At 37.1% G+C, this 17220-nt stretch overlaps 1 long non-coding RNA gene across 1 annotated transcript; it reads right to left on the reverse strand.

Moving 5' to 3' along the window:
* Positions 1-546: 546 nt before the first annotated feature.
* LOC107309066 (uncharacterized) lies at positions 547-11137 on the reverse strand. Its single transcript, XR_014943068.1, has 2 exons — positions 10108-11137; positions 547-4648 (listed from the first exon to the last, which is right to left on the reverse strand). It is a non-coding gene; the product is annotated as an uncharacterized LOC107309066 (long non-coding RNA).
* Positions 11138-17220: the final 6083 nt, after the last annotated feature.

Genomic DNA, 17220 nt, shown 5'->3' on the forward strand with positions numbered 1-17220 from the left:
AAATGCCAACATATTGCTCAGCAACAGCCAAAAACCCCTGTCAACTGCTAGTGCTAGAAAGCACTGAAGTGCAAAACAGAAAATCATACAACACCTTTGCTCTAAAAGCAAAGGTGAAATAAACTGGTACTAGAGAAGCAGGAAGGGCTTGCAAGCTGAGAAGGGATTTATTCTTCCCAGTTTCTCACATTCTTCCCAATATGAGTTAAGTATAACAAAAACATTGTGAGGATGCAAGCTTAAATCAAATAAACAAACAGTTGCTCTGTATAATCCATCACTGGATTGTGACTTTATTGCTATGGGAGGATTGTCAGGGAAATACAAATGAGCTGGCTTCCCTTCCTGCTATTGAAAAGTCCAAACACACATTCAAAGTTAAGAGTCTTCACAACAGGTTTAACAGTTAGTAGCTCCTAAGAGAACATAAATAAGTAAGAATTTGCTTGGTTTGTGTTAATTTTCTCTGCTGACCATTGTCAGAGAAAGGACATTGAACAGCTTGTTACAGAAGTTTGTATATGCTTAAACTGCGCACGGTTATAATTTTTGTTCCAGATAAAGTACTACGTATTTAAATCCTGGATAGAGCTGACATACATAGTGGCTTTGATGGAGCAGAGAAACCAGGTGACAAGAGTAATGTGAAGTTCAATGGTGACAATAATAAACATTCTGCAGCAAGGACACTGTAACTCCAAAATGGGCAGGGAGGTCCTAGTAGAAAAAGCTGAACCAAACCAAGGCTAACAGCGTACTTTTTCCCCACCACAACTGTAGCCAAGAGATCAATGAATGGAGTCTATTCCCTCTCCTCTTCACCTGCAAAACCACATTTGAGTAGCAAGCCATTTTGAGCAATTCAGAATACACAGAATCTCAGTAAGTTATGAGGGTAGAAATTGGGGCAAATTCATACTTAGCATTAGCTGGCTCCTCTGCTAAAAACTTCACTGTTCGCATTCATAGCAACAGCATCTCAACAACAGAAAACCAGAAAGCCTAGTATATGGGTCCCAGCTGCCAAGTATTCAGACTATCATTCTTGAAGGGCCTCTTCTAGAGTTTGGAAGAGCTTCACTTTTCAGATTGTTTTTATATCACAAAATTTTATTTCAAACTAAAAATACAGATGCATTCATATACCTAGTCAACAGCAGAAATGGAAAAAAAAACCTAATGTTTAACATTTGAAAAACATCTTTATAATTGCAATAGAGTTATGATAATTGACAGCTTCTGCTGCAGCAGGTACTTATACACCTTTTAAATTCTCAGTACCTAAACACTGCTATTAATTGATAGCACTGGCTATTGCTTCTTAAGAAGCACAGAACCTCCCTCACTCTTTGGGGAAGGATGAAGTCTTTCTGCTGCCAGCCCAGAAGGATAAGGGTTTCAGCTTGGCCTAAGACTGTCTCAGCAGACAGCTTCAAAATGGAGGCAGAGAGAAATCACATTAATGTAAACACCCTGGAGCACCTGAAGCCAAGTTAAAACCTGGACAAATCTTTATTACCATATTTTTTTAAAAGGGACTTTTGGGCAGATAGCATTAAGAAAGATTTATTTCTCAGGTTTACCACAAGATGGAGGTGCTGTAACTCAGAATCATTCATTAACCGGTCAGGAAAATGGTAGGTGTTGTACAAAGGGCACTATAAAATTTTATGAACACATTTAAGAAAGCAATCAAAAATAATTGTATGCAACCATGAGAGATATTATTTTACTCAATTATTTTAAGCAAACTGTATAATGACATAGCAAACTATCTCTGAGCCAGCATTATTTCAAATTGCAGCAGTTTTCTATTTGCATTTGTATTACTGAGTGCCACAGATACTACTCTGAATCACATATCCACTGAAGGTGGAGATGGCTGACAACATAAATTCTCAAGAGCATAGAAAGTGGTTGCCAGAGTCAGATGCATACCATTGTCTTGGACATATCAGCCTGAACTCAAGATCCTTTTCTACTGAACTACATCTAGTGCCAGCCAAAAGAGACAATAAAGGATGTTTTTATCTGTAAAATACGCAGGTCTAATTGTTCTCACAAGCATCAGCTCTGATCTTCCCCAGAACCTCCAGGGTGGTGTCTGCCATCAGAAAGCTTTGAAACTGCTTACTATATCATAGCTATAGTGTGGTACAATTGCTGATAGTAAATGCTGCTGGAACAGAGAAGGGAAGGCAGACCTCATTCAGGGCTCCTGTGCAAGCCCAGAAGGCAGTGGAGAAAAACTCTACCCCAAAAGCTGTTTCTTCTTAGCATCCAGAGATAGGTTCTCCTTCTGAGCTTAGTTCTAAGGGAAAAAAACATTAAACACTCTCTACTGTTCCATTTTCTTTCTTCATATTTTGTTTACCTCCAGTTATTCAGCCACTTTAAGGTGGGTAAGTGAAATTGGTTGGTCTTGGTTACGTTACAGTAACGCAGAAATTGGAACAATTAGAATGGGGAGCTCCATGAAGATTTCCAAAGGCTTCCAAAAGTAATGCCTCCTACTTTATTATGCTGTCTCAAAATGTCAGAGCCAAGCATTGGCAATACGGCACAGAAGCTGAACCTTCCTGCCAATATTCTGTTCCATTTTTTGCCGTGTGACAGATGACAGCAGAGGGGCAATCTGACAGAAGGGAATCTGACATGGGTGTGCAGATGAAGTAAAGGTGTGGAATTGAATTCCTCCATGTAGAATACAATTGCATCTCACTGACTTTCATTAATGCTTGCTGAATGTTTCTGGATACCGAACACTAGATGTGAGCACAGTGAGATGGTGGATGGTGCTTTAAGCAGTGACAATGGTCTATAACCTCTGGTTGAGATTTTTACAAGCAGAGCATACAGGCTCTTGTTCATCACTGGTAAAAATGCAGAGATAATAGTGGTGATTATGTTGATCAATAGGAATTTGTAGCTGAGAATTTTCCTCTATCAAACAGTGTTATTGAAAACCACAGCAGGTATGTAGAGCATGCAGAAATAAATGGGAGGCATTAGTTTTGGAGCAACCTCTGTACATATTTATAGTTTCATAGCACTTGGAATTTTTTTGTTTTCATTGGAGCTATATCTACATTAAAAGACTACTTTAAAAGTGAATCTTTCTTCATATGCCCTGAAGCTATAGACAAACAGTCTATTTAGGCTCTGCTGTGCAAATACTGCCTCCACCTGTCATAATCTATCATCTACTAGTTGCATAGTGCATGACTACAGTATAGTTGGTTTTAGGCAGAATAATATTCAAGCTCTAAAAAACACATTGATATTTCAGTAGAATAAAATATATTTGCATAGCAAGAAAAGCCAAAAGAACAGCAAGAGTGTAAGGACCATCTAACAATGGCAGGTGATATCTGAAAGCAGAAGAGTTACTGTATGTCTTCACAAGAATGAATTAAATTTAAATCTCTGAAAATAATTCTCATTGTACATTTGAGTGGATCTTGAATGTATCTAGAAGACAAGAACATATAATAGAGTGAAATCATATTTGATATTTTCTTATGAAGCAGCTATATTTTCAACTTTATCTTTCATTTTCAGTTCATTCTTAGAAGTGTGAAGTAAGTTCCTGGAGATGTATAGCAGACAAAGCCCACATGGATAGGGAATAAAGAAGTAAAAAATGTATCAGATCTCAATTGTAATGCACCTAGTAGTCACAATGACAGGCTTCACCTGCAAACTTGGAATATACCAAATACCATCAGTAATTTGGTTTAATTACTCTTCTGTAAATCCACAAAATCCTAGAAAAGATACAAAACCAGCACGGATTATTTTGCATGAGTTTCTAAATGAATTTTATTTTATTTTTTTTTTTAGACTTCATTGCTATCATGACAAAACTTTTCACATTAAAGTGGGTTCTGACTTATCACTACAATATTTGGTTGATTAGGTTTACAATCTAGAAATACTCAACTCAATGAGGCTGAATCTGCATTTACTGATTTTAAAAATATTTCCAAATAACAGCCAACTACAATGAAGTCAGAAAAGTTTACATCTAACTGCTTTTAATCTCTTTAAAATTAAAAGCCACAGTTAGAGAAAAGATAATGCATCCTAAAAATAGATGAATGTTGTAGGCTATAAAATTGTCTAATTAAAAACAGACCATCATTCATCATAAATGGTTTTTGCACACCATGTTTTCGATGTGATGCTTGTTTTTCAGAAGATAATTGGTAAAACACTATTTTTTCATTGTTTAGAAAAATGTACAACACATAAAACTAATGTTTGATGTGAAGCTGCCTGTTACGATTGCTCACCTGAAAATGATGGAAAAGAAACCAAATATTAGTGATGTGTGATATGTTTTGTGCCAGAGGAAACCTGTGGCAAAGTCAAGGATACAATCTGTCCAGATGATGAGTACAGCTGCTACTGTTTCCCCAGAACTCTTCTTGTTTTATACAGTTGCTCCTCATCACTGAGCTGTTGGGAAGGCCCGGGAACTCAGCTCTGAGCTGCTTCATTCCTCTTGCAGAGAAGTAACAGCTTCTTCAAGTGATGTTAGATTCTTCAAGCAGAGTCTCGTGATTTGGAGTCCAATCTTGTTCCCATGTGAAACTCAGTTTTGTTGCATGAAGTAACATAATTTTGTGTTCTGCAATTGAGAGCTCTGCAAGAACACATGTAATCAGTTACAGTGATGGTTTATGCCACAGTCACTTGGAAATTTTTAATAAATATATTCCTGGGCATAGGTACATAGCTGAGAAGAATACTATGGATCAGATTATTCCTTGTAATAGACACTATTTCTTATGTTAAGAATTTCATACTTTCTAAAGTGAGGGTTATATTACTTAACTTCTACTGATAAAGTTTAAATGCCATACAATTAGAGGAAGACAAGCCCTACAGGTTTATTTATATCCTACCTAATGCAAATGTGAATGTTCCTCAATGCCACATAAATATGCAATTACTTCCTTGAAACTTGGTAAGCTGTGCATCAGCAGTTTCTCATGACAGTGAGTAACACAGGTTGATCATCACTGAAAAACAATACCCAGCTTCCCCTCTGCCACCAAGAAAACCCACACCTCCTGGCAATCACAAGCGAGCATCAAATAGCAAGAGTTACACAATACTTTTGACAATTGAAAAGTAAGATCAGTCCTAATGCTCCCTCATTTTTATGCAGAAGTTCTCACAAGTTTCATCCTAAAAAAGCCTGAGGAAGAGTGAGACACAAGAAGTAAATATGGCCCACTTTCAGGATTGTGTGCAATTGTAGGTTGCTGCTATGATTTGCTACCTATCTAAAATGATTTTTGATGTGATACTTTAGCAATAATTGTGAACTGAACGAAATACTTCACTTCCTTGAGGACAGTATCTTTTTAAACTTAGTTTCATCCAAAGGAAAAAAAATAAGCCATTTAGTATAGGAATGGTCAACATGAAATTGTTTGGTTTAACTTTGAAAAAACATATCCCCTTTTGGGACAAAAATATTTGCACTATTTTACCAGCTGTAACCCAAAACTGAAGTATAGATTCTGTAGACTTTTTCTTTTCATTTATTATAATTATACATTTGTATGAGGTTGGGACACAACCCACAATACCTCATCAAGGGTGTTTTCATTTCTATTTAAGGGTCAAGAGATAGGTGCCTTCATCTTTAGAGAGTTCTGAATTGAAGTTGGGAGGCAATTCAGCATAACATTATGTTGCAAGGAATTTTAGGAAGAACTTTGATTCAGTAAATTCTATGAAAGTTTGTTACTTAGAATTCTAGGTCTGAAATCTAAAACCTCACATTAAAATTGTGTAAGATGAACAAACAACATGACAAGACCCTATGAGTGTGAGGCTACAAGGAAAAGATGCCAAACCCATTCAAAGACTTTCATGCTTCAGCTCTCCTTCCAGCAGCAGCTAGAATAGCAGCATGCAGTCCTTCCAGCACTGCCACCATGCAAATACATTGCATGTGGATGAAGAGTTCTGCACACATACTCCTAAGAGAAATGCCAAAGACCTCCCAGATCAAGTACTGCCAAAAGAAAAGAAAAAAAAAAAAAAAACAAAACAAAAACCTACACACAAATCCTAGGAGATCCTCTGAAACAGATTCTTGAAAAATCTTCTTACTAGAGTTCATGAACCAATTATGACAAAAATATGTTAAATACCAACCTATGAACAAAGGGAAAGATTGCTTATAGAGCTTACGTAATTATAGCATTCACTGAACAAATATTTTTGCACAAAAGCAACAATATACTAGCACGGCTGTTTCTTGGCATATATGCTAAGCCTTAATTTTATCATTTTTACCGCCATGATGACTAAATCCCTTGCCAAGAACCAGATGCCATTATGATAGGAAGCCCAACAACTGCTTGATTGTCAAGATTAGATTTTACACTTTGCTCAAATTGATAATAAAATATCATTATGCAGTGGATACAGATTTATTTACGCTTTATAAGGAGCTTCTAAAATTCAGTAGTTTTTACAGTATGCAGGAGCATTTGGGGGATTTAAAAGAGTACACTAATAAAGAAAGATGAGAGCAGTATAGAAGGTTGGTGGTTTCCATTTATTTTTGGTTGGTTTGTTTAATTGAAATGGAACCAGTTCTGTCACAAAAATAGTTCAGCCTTATTGAATGGTGAGACATCATCTTTGTTTAAGTTCAGGAACAATCTCAAGAAGTCTTTTGCTTGAAGAAATCATGAAAGTCTGGTAGTATTGCTGGAATTTTTATCCTGTAATTACAGCAACTTTCTCCATATCCTTAGAGACTGGAGAATAAGAAATCTCAGAGCTAACCAAGTAACTCTGTAGCCTGTTTTCTTCAATTCTGTCAGGTATAAAACATGAACATGAATATTAATGGCATTAATATGGCTTTCTTATGCAGTATGCAAAACTGGAAAAATCAAGGGCAAAGAGTGACACTAAAGATAAAAGTTCTAGAATGAAGAAATAAATTTAGCAGGAGAATAGTCTATGGTATAAAAGGATTGAAGTTCCCAGTGAACTCTGCATTAGATGGGCCCAGATCAGCCCCAGATGGGTTGTCCTGAAGCACTGTGTTAAGGTTATTGTTGGTATTTTTTGTTAGTAATATGAAGATTACTAGATTATACTCTCTAGAAAATGTGGTAATCTATAACTTTCCATTCACATTACAAATCCTGCCAGGACTTAGATAAAGGGTTTGGAGGGCATTCTACAGGGACAACTTCTGATATGCCTCTTACCTATACCTTGTTCAACCTCCAGGCAGAAAGCATCTGTCCCAGTGACAAAGCAAAGAAGAGAATTAAGGCAACAAAATGGAACAAAAAGTGATTTAATGTCCAGTGCTAGTGCCCACAATCCTGACACCCCTATCTCCCCCATACTCACAGGCATTAATGGCACCCTAGGCTAAATTTACTTTAGGCAGTGGATGTGTAATGGCAGGTGCAGAGACAGAGGAGTACATACTCAGATACATTCTCATTATAAAGAACAGAGCCCTTCATATCAAGAAAGCTCTACAGCAGCAACCAAAGTGCATAGCAGTTCTCAAAAAACTCATGGTAAAAATAAAGAAAAGCTGTTCAATTAGAAAGCAAAAGATTTTGGCATAAGCTGCTGGAAAATTAAGAGGGTGCTCTTGAATGAAACTACGGAAATGATCTTCTAACTGTAGAGCAAGCAGCATACCCAATCTGTGCTTTCAAAATAGGAAAGCTGAAAATTAGAGCTTAGTGGGTTCTGCAGTCCAGCTCCCATTGTAAGAAAAATATGGATTTGGATTTATTTTAGAGAACTATCTAGGCTTTGGAAATCTGACTATTTTCTTTTCTCACTTGCAGATCATCTTTATTTATCTATTCATCTCCACAAGAAGAAGTAAGGTAAGGCTCATAAACAGCACCTACTTGCCCCTCTCATGTCTGGCAATTTGCACAGACGTCTATTGAAAGCGATCTCAACAGAACACATAGCTTAACAAGTTTTTACTTCTTTTTCCATTTCAAACCTAAAAGAATGCAGTTTATGTGAAAGAATATGCTTAATGATTACATTTAATAAAGAAAAAAAAGAAAAAAGAAAAAATCAGTTTGCTAACAGCTTGTTAAAAGATTGCTAACCACATCAGTTTTCCTTCCTCAGCCCAAACAGCAGGGAATCAGCACTGGCTATTGTCTCCTGCCAGAACATTTGGACAGATACAGATAGGCCCTATAGGATGCTGATGGCATGCACCTGTTCCAGAAAGCTGTTCCAGATGATCTGAGGGTGAGGGGGATGAATCTGCAAACAGATTCTCTCCTGCAGTGAGGGCAAGGAGCACGTTCCCAGCAGGCAGTCCCACTAGTGGGGTGTGAAATGTGAGGGTTCATGGAAAGCCCACAGTAAACAACTCCAGGACAGGTTCACTCACAGATTTCTTGGCATACACACAGCACTATATACTACTGATGCTTGCCAGAGCTGTGTATTAGTTGATAATACATACTTTACTCACTATATTAATTCATGCAATCAAACTTTAGGACAATACTATCTGCATAAGAAAGAAAAAGAAAAATATATTGAGGAAATTGCAACATACCCTAAGTATATAAACATTAAATAACATTATGCTGATATTGTGGGTTTTAAAACTGTTTATTTCTGAAGAATTTGGGGCAAGATGCATTGCTAAGCACTTAATTTAGGCAACAGCTTTCTTGCTGCTACCTCAGAAGCATTTTTTTCTGTATCCTAGTAAATATATATTTAGTAACAGCATCTGCCACATTCAGATACATTTTTATGTGTTTACAGAATTTTTACCATTAGAATTTGAATGCACTTTGTTTGATTACAGTACCATACTTGAGGGGGGGAAAAAGTGATTTAATTTCTTCATCCATAACCAATATCATTTATGTCAGCAAAAGATTACCAGCTCCTCAGTGATTCATCCCATGTCCCCGTTCTCTGACTAACAGTCTGTAAGAAGGTACCGTTCTGTGATAAATGTCAAAAAGCATGCTTTATCTAAATAGCTCAACATACTCTACTGACAGAAATTAGTTAAGGATAATTTATACCCTTTGTTGGCCAAAGCAATCTATGGGTTGTTTTTTTTTAAATTGCTTTTGTCTTCAAAATAAACTCAGTTAAATTCTGCTTCATGCCGTAAAATCAAAACAATATTTCATAAATCTGTCACTGAAGATTAGAGTAATCTTTAATTTACAAATGCTGCTACCAGCTATATATGTTTACTTAGCAGAGCTTTGAAAACTTAAGTATCTCTCATGGCTCGAACAAAAACCACTCACAACCTCACAGAAAAAGAACAACCAGGGCTAGAAACTGTCAGAGCAGCTTCTGGAAATGCCCACTCATTGATATTTTTCTGTACAGCTGAACTAAGGAACTTGCAAGGGCAGCCTACAAATACAGAACAGGGAAAGTTATAATCACTAACTCAACCTTTCTTATTCACCCATAAAGCTCATGTCTCACGCAATTTTCACTACTGCTTTCCTCTGGTTTTCCATTTGCCTTGCTCATGTTCTCAGAGGATATTTGTACTAAGTCCACTTCTCTTGCCAAGCTTCAGCTTTTAGTTTCTTTCCACTGCTCCCCTTCACTCTTGTACATAAGTTAAATCCATTCTTTGAACGTGCTCACAAGTTGTCACTATCTAATTTCTCATGCATTTGAGAAACTTGAGAAGTTCATACAGATATTGACTTGTAAAATAGCTGGTTCCTCTGCTCACGGACAGAAACATAAAAGCTAGTAGTTTCATTTTCGGGTTGACATAAAGCAGCTGAAATAAAGCCCACACGTTTAAACTGAAGAAAATCATTTTGAAGAAAACATGCTCATCCAGACCTTTTAATAAAGCAAAAGGCTGAGCAGACAAGGCAATTTAAGCAGCGTTTACAACATAAGCAAACTCTGCACATCCACAATTATGAATGTTCACCATCTAATAAGAATCCATATGAAACATAATAGAAAGCACTGCAACAAAAACACCGCAGAAAGGTTCTAAGCAACAGGAATTGAAGATTTACTCAAATGCAACCTTAGACACAGGAAGAAAGGAATGAAAACACTTACCTTCAAAAGGCCTCAGGTACACAGCGAACTCAAACAAGAGAATCTTACTTCCATTGCCAACCCTTACATGAAGTCTGGAAAGGGGTGGATCCTGGCTGCCCCCCTTCTGGTCATTTAGGTGCATTGTATACACCTGAGCTCCGCTGGGTTGGCCCTGCCTTTCCCCCAGGTGCTCAATCACTGGTTCAAGCCATGACTCAGCATTTCTGCTACACCACCACATGCAGAAAATCATTTTCATCTTTCCATAATACAGTACTGAAACAAAACTTTACTATTATTAGTGTATGCAGTATTTAGAGTGTGAGGCCTTCTAGTTCATCAGTTGCATTTTGATGGAAGAATTAAATTCTTTTTTAGATAGAAGCAGAAAAAATAAAATAAAAGGAATTACGCCTTGAGTACTTACCTACAGTGTGAATAGAGGAAAAACTGGGTATTGGAATCTAACTTTTGATCTTTCTCTTTTTCCTTTCTGTGTTTAATATCTAATGAAGTCTTATCTTTTTAAAACAATGAACTTTGCATCCAAAGAAAAATCTCTGTGTTGACCTGCATTTCCAGAAAGGACATTTGTGCTTTTACCTATGTTATCACTAAGTTGAAATCTTACTAGATGAAATTTGCCACATATAAAATTGTACAACATTATGAGTTAGAAGTAGAAAACTTTGACAAATGCATGTTGGAAAAATTGGACATGTATTTAATATAGACATGTCCTGTACCTGCTTCAGCTGAGGTCAACAGCAGCTTTTCCTTTGATGTTATTGGAGTCAAAATCATGCCTACTTAAATGTATTGGTTCTGAGCTACACCTCTAAATTTCTGGAGACCTGCAACTGAGTACATCTCAGTCTTTTGTCTAAAACTGTTCACAATGCATAGGAAAATAATTCATTTAGATTGGATTGCTTGTGTGCTGAGATCATGGCCTTGTTCCCTTGCAATGTCTCTGTGTGGATGTTATATAGAGATGGACGAATGGAAGTTGTATTTATTCTATACCTTCACACCACCTCAAATTGTGCAGACATGCTTAGGACAAGACAATTATGGAATAATCAACTATAATGAGTCTGACAGGTGATATTCAGTCATTTTACATTACACCTAACTACAACAAAACATAAAATATGTGCAGCTGTTCTGTGAACTGTATTGTAGCTTTATTAAAGCTCAAATATAATTGCTAATATTTGGTGACAACACTTACCCAATTTTTTTGCAGTTGTCACTTAAAATGAGGCTGAAGCAGTTATTTCATGTCCTTGACTTCACCACTCAGCCTGTGGCTGATGCAGTTACTGGTGCAGTCAAGCTTTGTGCTCAGCTAGCCATACATTGCTCACATAAAAACAGACTAGAGATAACAACAGCACAGTGGTGATACAGTGGACAGAATTGTGCAGGTGCAAATGAAGTTCTACCATTGGACCCATAAAGCTTTCTTGTTTAATGCTCTTTAGATATTAATGTCCAATGTCCTCTTTCAAGGCAGTTAGTGAATCAGTCAACAAAAAGAAAGAGAATGAGACAGTGAAATTTCTTACGTAATCAAATTTTGATGATGTTGAAGAATTCTCACTTTTCATCTTCAAGTCACACAAGTAATGTCCATGTGATTGAAAATTTTTTCCTGTTTGTCTTATCCTGCTTTCAGCTTTCAATCTTTAGTATTAGACTGCTGTAAATAAATAAATGAAAATGTAGATTAGGTGGACTGTATCCCAAGTGAGTTCAACTCTAAGTTGGACTGCTTTCTGATAGTGCCGGTTAACCATCATATGTAACAGCATGTAACCATGTGATTTCAGAAGTAGTAACTTCATTACAGCTTTCTATGGATTCTTGCTCAATGCAAAACCCTTCCTGGAATGAAGGAGCTTAGAGAATGTAGTTATAATCATTTTTGTCTGGATGGAAAAAGAAATCAGCCATCACCACGAAAACAAACAAAGAACGTATCTTCCAAAAAATGTTAATTTTTTCCAGAGTTACATGGTAAAATTCAGGGTGAAGGTACAATATAACAGCATCTAAAGAATATTTCAGTAACTATTCTTGATAAGGAAGGAAGTGGGGAAGCAAGGAAGGAAAAAAGGAAGGAGGGAAGGAAGAAAAGAAGGAAGGAGGGAAGGAAGAAAACAAAAGATCTAACTTAGAGGTTTTAAAATACATTAATTGTGAGTATTGCAGTTTGCATACAGAAAAGCATTTTTAAAACTGTCTGAAAATACTTTGTTACAGTGCAACTGCTAATGCAGCCTTCACTTTATACTAATTTAATTATAGTACAAGTGGATATATTTTAAGTAGGTAATTTTCACAGTATTAAAGGTACGTAGCCAGCTTTTCAAATGCTGAAGTAAAATTTACATGACAGACATTCACATACATGGTTTGTTTATTTTTAATTTCAATTCAGACAGAAGTCTATTGTTCGAAAATGATAAATTCTCACACTTTTTTCTTTGTTATAGGAGCCAGAAGTAACAATTTATTTATTTGTTTATTTTCAAGTGAAAGAAATACATTCTGCTGTTTTGGGTAGAATAATGGTCTTGTCAGAGAAAGGATATCCAAGGATGGTATATTAAACTTCCCCTCATCATTATTGTATCAGAAAACAGATTGTTTTTAAAATGAGTAGAAGTTAAGTATTTTCTACTCCATTGCATTAAGCATTTTCACCAGCACCTTCTCAGATTAAATTCTGAGATAATTACAGGGCACAAAAAGACCTTTCCACAAATTCACTTTTTCTTTTTTAAGTAATTTATTCATGAAAACTGCTGCAGATGAAAAAAAAAATTAATAATAAAAACAATGAAAGTCTCAAAGGCAATACAGCGCTGTGACTCAGCACTGTGAAGCAAGCTGCGTGTTCCTGTCACATATTCTTTTCCTCTCAAAGGAGGTTGCACCATCACAGAGAAAACCAGGCAAACAAATCCAAACACAAGAGGAGCTCTGAGGACTGCTTTATCACCAGTGAGAGCATTCAGGCTTTCAGTAAACCATAGAACCGTAGAATGGCCTGGGTTGAAAAAGACCTCAAAGGTCATCTAAGTTTCAACCCCTCTGCATGGGCAGGGTTGCCAACCACCAGACCAGACTGCCCAGTGTCACATCCATCCTTGCCTTGAGTGCATCCAGGGATAGGGCATCCACAACCTCCTTAGGCAACCTGTTCCAGTGCATCACCACCCTCTGAGTGAAATTTCAGTGAATCACTGATTGATACAATTCTACCCACATTTCTGTTATTTTTTGAAAACAAGGGGTTGTTTAGATATTTTTAGTTTGTTTGTTTATTATGAAGTATTAGGTAAGGCAGATGTCTGTCTTACTCAGAACCAGAACTGTACGCCCAGCCATGGTGTTCACTTCCATCACGGAAGTTTGAATTTGAAAGTACTCACAGCTAAAAAGAAGGTCATTGTTTTACATTTTATAACACAACTTCGGACAACGTGAAGCCAGAATTTGGACTACGCCTTTCCAAATATGAGTAAATTCATCTTCTGTCTTTTGGCATTTGCTAACCCCAGAGGTCTTCATTACTCCCTTGCAGAGCTGAAGGATCCTCTGTTGTGTGAACAGGGAGGCAGCTCTCCCTGGCACGTGACCCTAGCAATAAGCGGTGGACACAAGTGCGTTTCTAGGACCTGATAACCACTTAGAAAAGCTGGAGCTCATAGTGACTTTCTTGACAAAGAACAAGAGCTTTCTGTGTACTAAGATGGAAGAGGGGTGGGTTAAAGCATCAAAACTAAATAAAATAAAAATACGACAAATGAAAATGTAAGTACTCTGAATTAAAGGGCAAATGAACGTTCAAACTGCTATTTCATAAATTCTTTTTGAAGACTGGTAAAACTTGACTATTATTTAGTGAAATAGTTTGCGCTGAAGTAAATGGTGCAGCACAATTATTAAAAAATCTGAAATGATCATTTATGTGTCAAAAGAATGACTAGCAAAGGCAAAGGCAATTTCTCCAGTAAAAAATTGTTGCCTGCTGATGCTTTACAAACTTATATAAAACAACCTTTCTACAAAGTAAATAAATAAATAAATCTAGGTGTGTGCACAAATGTACACAGACTCTCATAGGAACATTATGCGTTGTTTGTAACAAAGATGACCTTGGTACATTACAATACAGGTTAAAAGAAAGCACACACTAAAAATACTGTTCTTGCCCTGACCTGTCACAGCATATAGAGAAGGAAAATATACACACAGTGATATGATGAGCTCAACTACATACTCAGGCAACACATAAATGTTTATGACAATATAGGGAATGACAAAACAAGGTTGCTGGACCAAAATCTACACACATGCATCTGTGTTCACTGGCATTAGAGCAATACCCAATAACTATCTGCACAATGCCACTGAATAAAAAGGGAAATACCTCGTCCAATGAGAGGTTGATCTCATCCTGTCTCTGACAATGGCTTATAGAGAATGACCACAAAATCAGAAGAGAGGTAGGATATAACAACACTTTCCATGCAATCTTCCAGCCCCACATACAAGTGGCTTAAGGATTTCTTAAACCAGCAGCACTTCACAGCACCTGAGCTTTCATTGTCTCACAGCACTTTCTTCACTCCTTTTGCCTTGATTACACACTTTCTAAAGAGAAGAGTGAAAAACAACCAAAAAAGGAATGGCTTCTCCATCAAGTTTTCTGTAAGAACACAATACTTTAAAGTGTGTCACAAAATAGGATTTGCAGTCTTGGTGTCAGTGTGGATTCCAGTGCCAAAGCCTCCAGATATGATGAGATGCAGAGCTTTGACTTGTAACTGCTCCAAACACTCCTCAAGATATTGCTGGGAGGGGAACAAACCTCTAGCAGTATTTACAGGGTCTTCAGGTTTAATCCAGAAAGCTAATGTAATAAATTTTAAAAAATATAATCGTAATCAACATTGTTAAATCATGAACGTGCAGAGCTCTATATAATTACGAAGCAATGTGAGCTCTGAGTCAAGGACAGACTACAAGAACAGATAATACAATACGCAGAAAAACTGTAGAACGTTAATTAAAAACAGAAAAATGTATTGCCGCTGTGTTTTTATATTAATAGATACTTAGCTATAAAGGAGAGGTAGAAGAATTCTGCCTTTTTAATAAGCCTAAAGTATTGATTTCTCTTTCTTAATTTTTCTCATTTTAATGGTGTACCGATTGTTTTCTTTCATCTGAATTGCAAATAATGTCTTGAATGTCTCTGCTTTGAATTTTAAGTTTTCCTATTTCTTCAACAGTTTTATAAACAATAAAGCTCCTTTCACGTTCCTTTGTTCAAAGTTCAAAGTTTGCAAAACAATGAGGTTTTCTGGGGCATGTCAAAAAGTGAGTTGAATTAATTCTATAATTTCTTCCATTTAGGACCAAAATAACATTGCAGTAACAGATGATACAGTATTTATCTTCACTCAGATTCAACAAAATACTCAAGTTAATCCCAGTCACTTTACTTTAAGTAAATAAATAAATAAATAAGATAGGAAAAGAAACCTGAAGATGCTTATCGTGAAGTTCTGTAACAAAATTAACAGTGAAATGGAATCTCAGCAGAATCAAGTGATCAATTCAGCCTGAATTCAGCCAGCCACATCCAGAAAAGTCTTTCCAGTACCTTCACTCTAAACATCCTCTGAAAGCCATGTCAAACAGATGTTCTTTCCACCAAATTTTGAGCAAGCTGTGGAAGAGCTTGGTCTGGGGTCTGAAGCCAGCTCAAGGGATGATCTACAAGTCATTTTAAAGACACGTACCCAGAGTGATACAGCTGCAGTGGCCCTGCTGATTGCAGCTGCTGCCGTTCAGCCTGAAGTAAAAGATGATTCCTCCATACATTTCTACTGAATCCTGAAAGCCACAAGGTCGTGTTGTTTCAGTCAATTAAATGCATAAATTATGAAATTTATGAATGAAACGCAATAATAAAAACATAAATTAAAAGTGTCAACAAACCTCAGCTTAACTGCTGTAGACAGTCAGTAAAATTGCTTGTAACAGTCTCAAAGATATCTCCCTTTCTGTGACTGTTTTCATTAAGATCATTCTACCTGTTCGTATTATAGAAGGTAACTTCATTCTGCTCAGGCAGAAGTGCAATTAGGTGACCTAAAATATATTTTGTCTGCTTATAAATGTAGAGGCTCTTTTAGCTTAATGTAATTAAAATGTGCTTTGATATATTTTTCTGGAGGTTACGTTTGTCCATAAGTGTCAAGGTGAAACAACAAATATCTTCAAGTTTAATTATGAATACAAGCCTTGGCTCAGAAAAGCACTTGAGCACATGAAAAAATCCCATTGATACTGAGATAAACAATCTCTTAAAGAGTAAATTTTCACTTTCCACTATCTATAAGTAGCTTTAAAAAACTCAAGTGGTCTTTATCTGTTTTTTACAAACAATGATCTTTATTGACCTTGATGTATGGTGATGGGTAAGAGAAACTAGAACTCTGCTGATAGCAGGGAGGATGATACACAGAAAGAAAGAGGGGTCTGGAGATCTGCGGACGGTTTAGGCAGGTTGGTGGTTGGTTGATGCTGGACAGTGTCCAGGCACTCACCCAGATGCTCACTCACTTCACTCTCCTATGGGATGGGTAGAAAACAGAAGGAAGGTTCAGAAATTGACATATGTAGTGTATTAGGCGAAATCGGACCCTCGGGATGTAACGTGATAGGCCCTCCCCTGCTTGGTCATGCATATGTAAAAAAGGTATAGGTGAAACAGGATACCTATATAAGGGACCCTCACATTCCAATAAACGCTATTTGCCATGTGCTCTCTTGTCACTGTCTCGGCATTTGGCCCAGCCACGGATAGTCAGGGATGAACACGGGACAATTCAAAACTACAATTGGTGACCCCTCCGTGCCCTGGCTGTGGCTGCTTTTTTACGGCTAGTTCCTGCTGCAAGCGACATACTTTCTTCCTTTCGTCGCGGAGTGGACAGAAGCCCGGTTGGTGGGGGAGCGGCCGTACCCCTCCATTGTTGGGACACTTACGCCGGATACTGACTGCGGGTCAGTGGCGCTATGGAAGCCGTGGTTAAGGTACTCTTC

Source organism: Coturnix japonica, chromosome 2, assembly GCF_054131305.1.
Source record: "Coturnix japonica strain WE chromosome 2, WE-NBRP24, whole genome shotgun sequence".
NCBI lineage: Eukaryota > Metazoa > Chordata > Aves > Galliformes > Phasianidae > Coturnix > Coturnix japonica.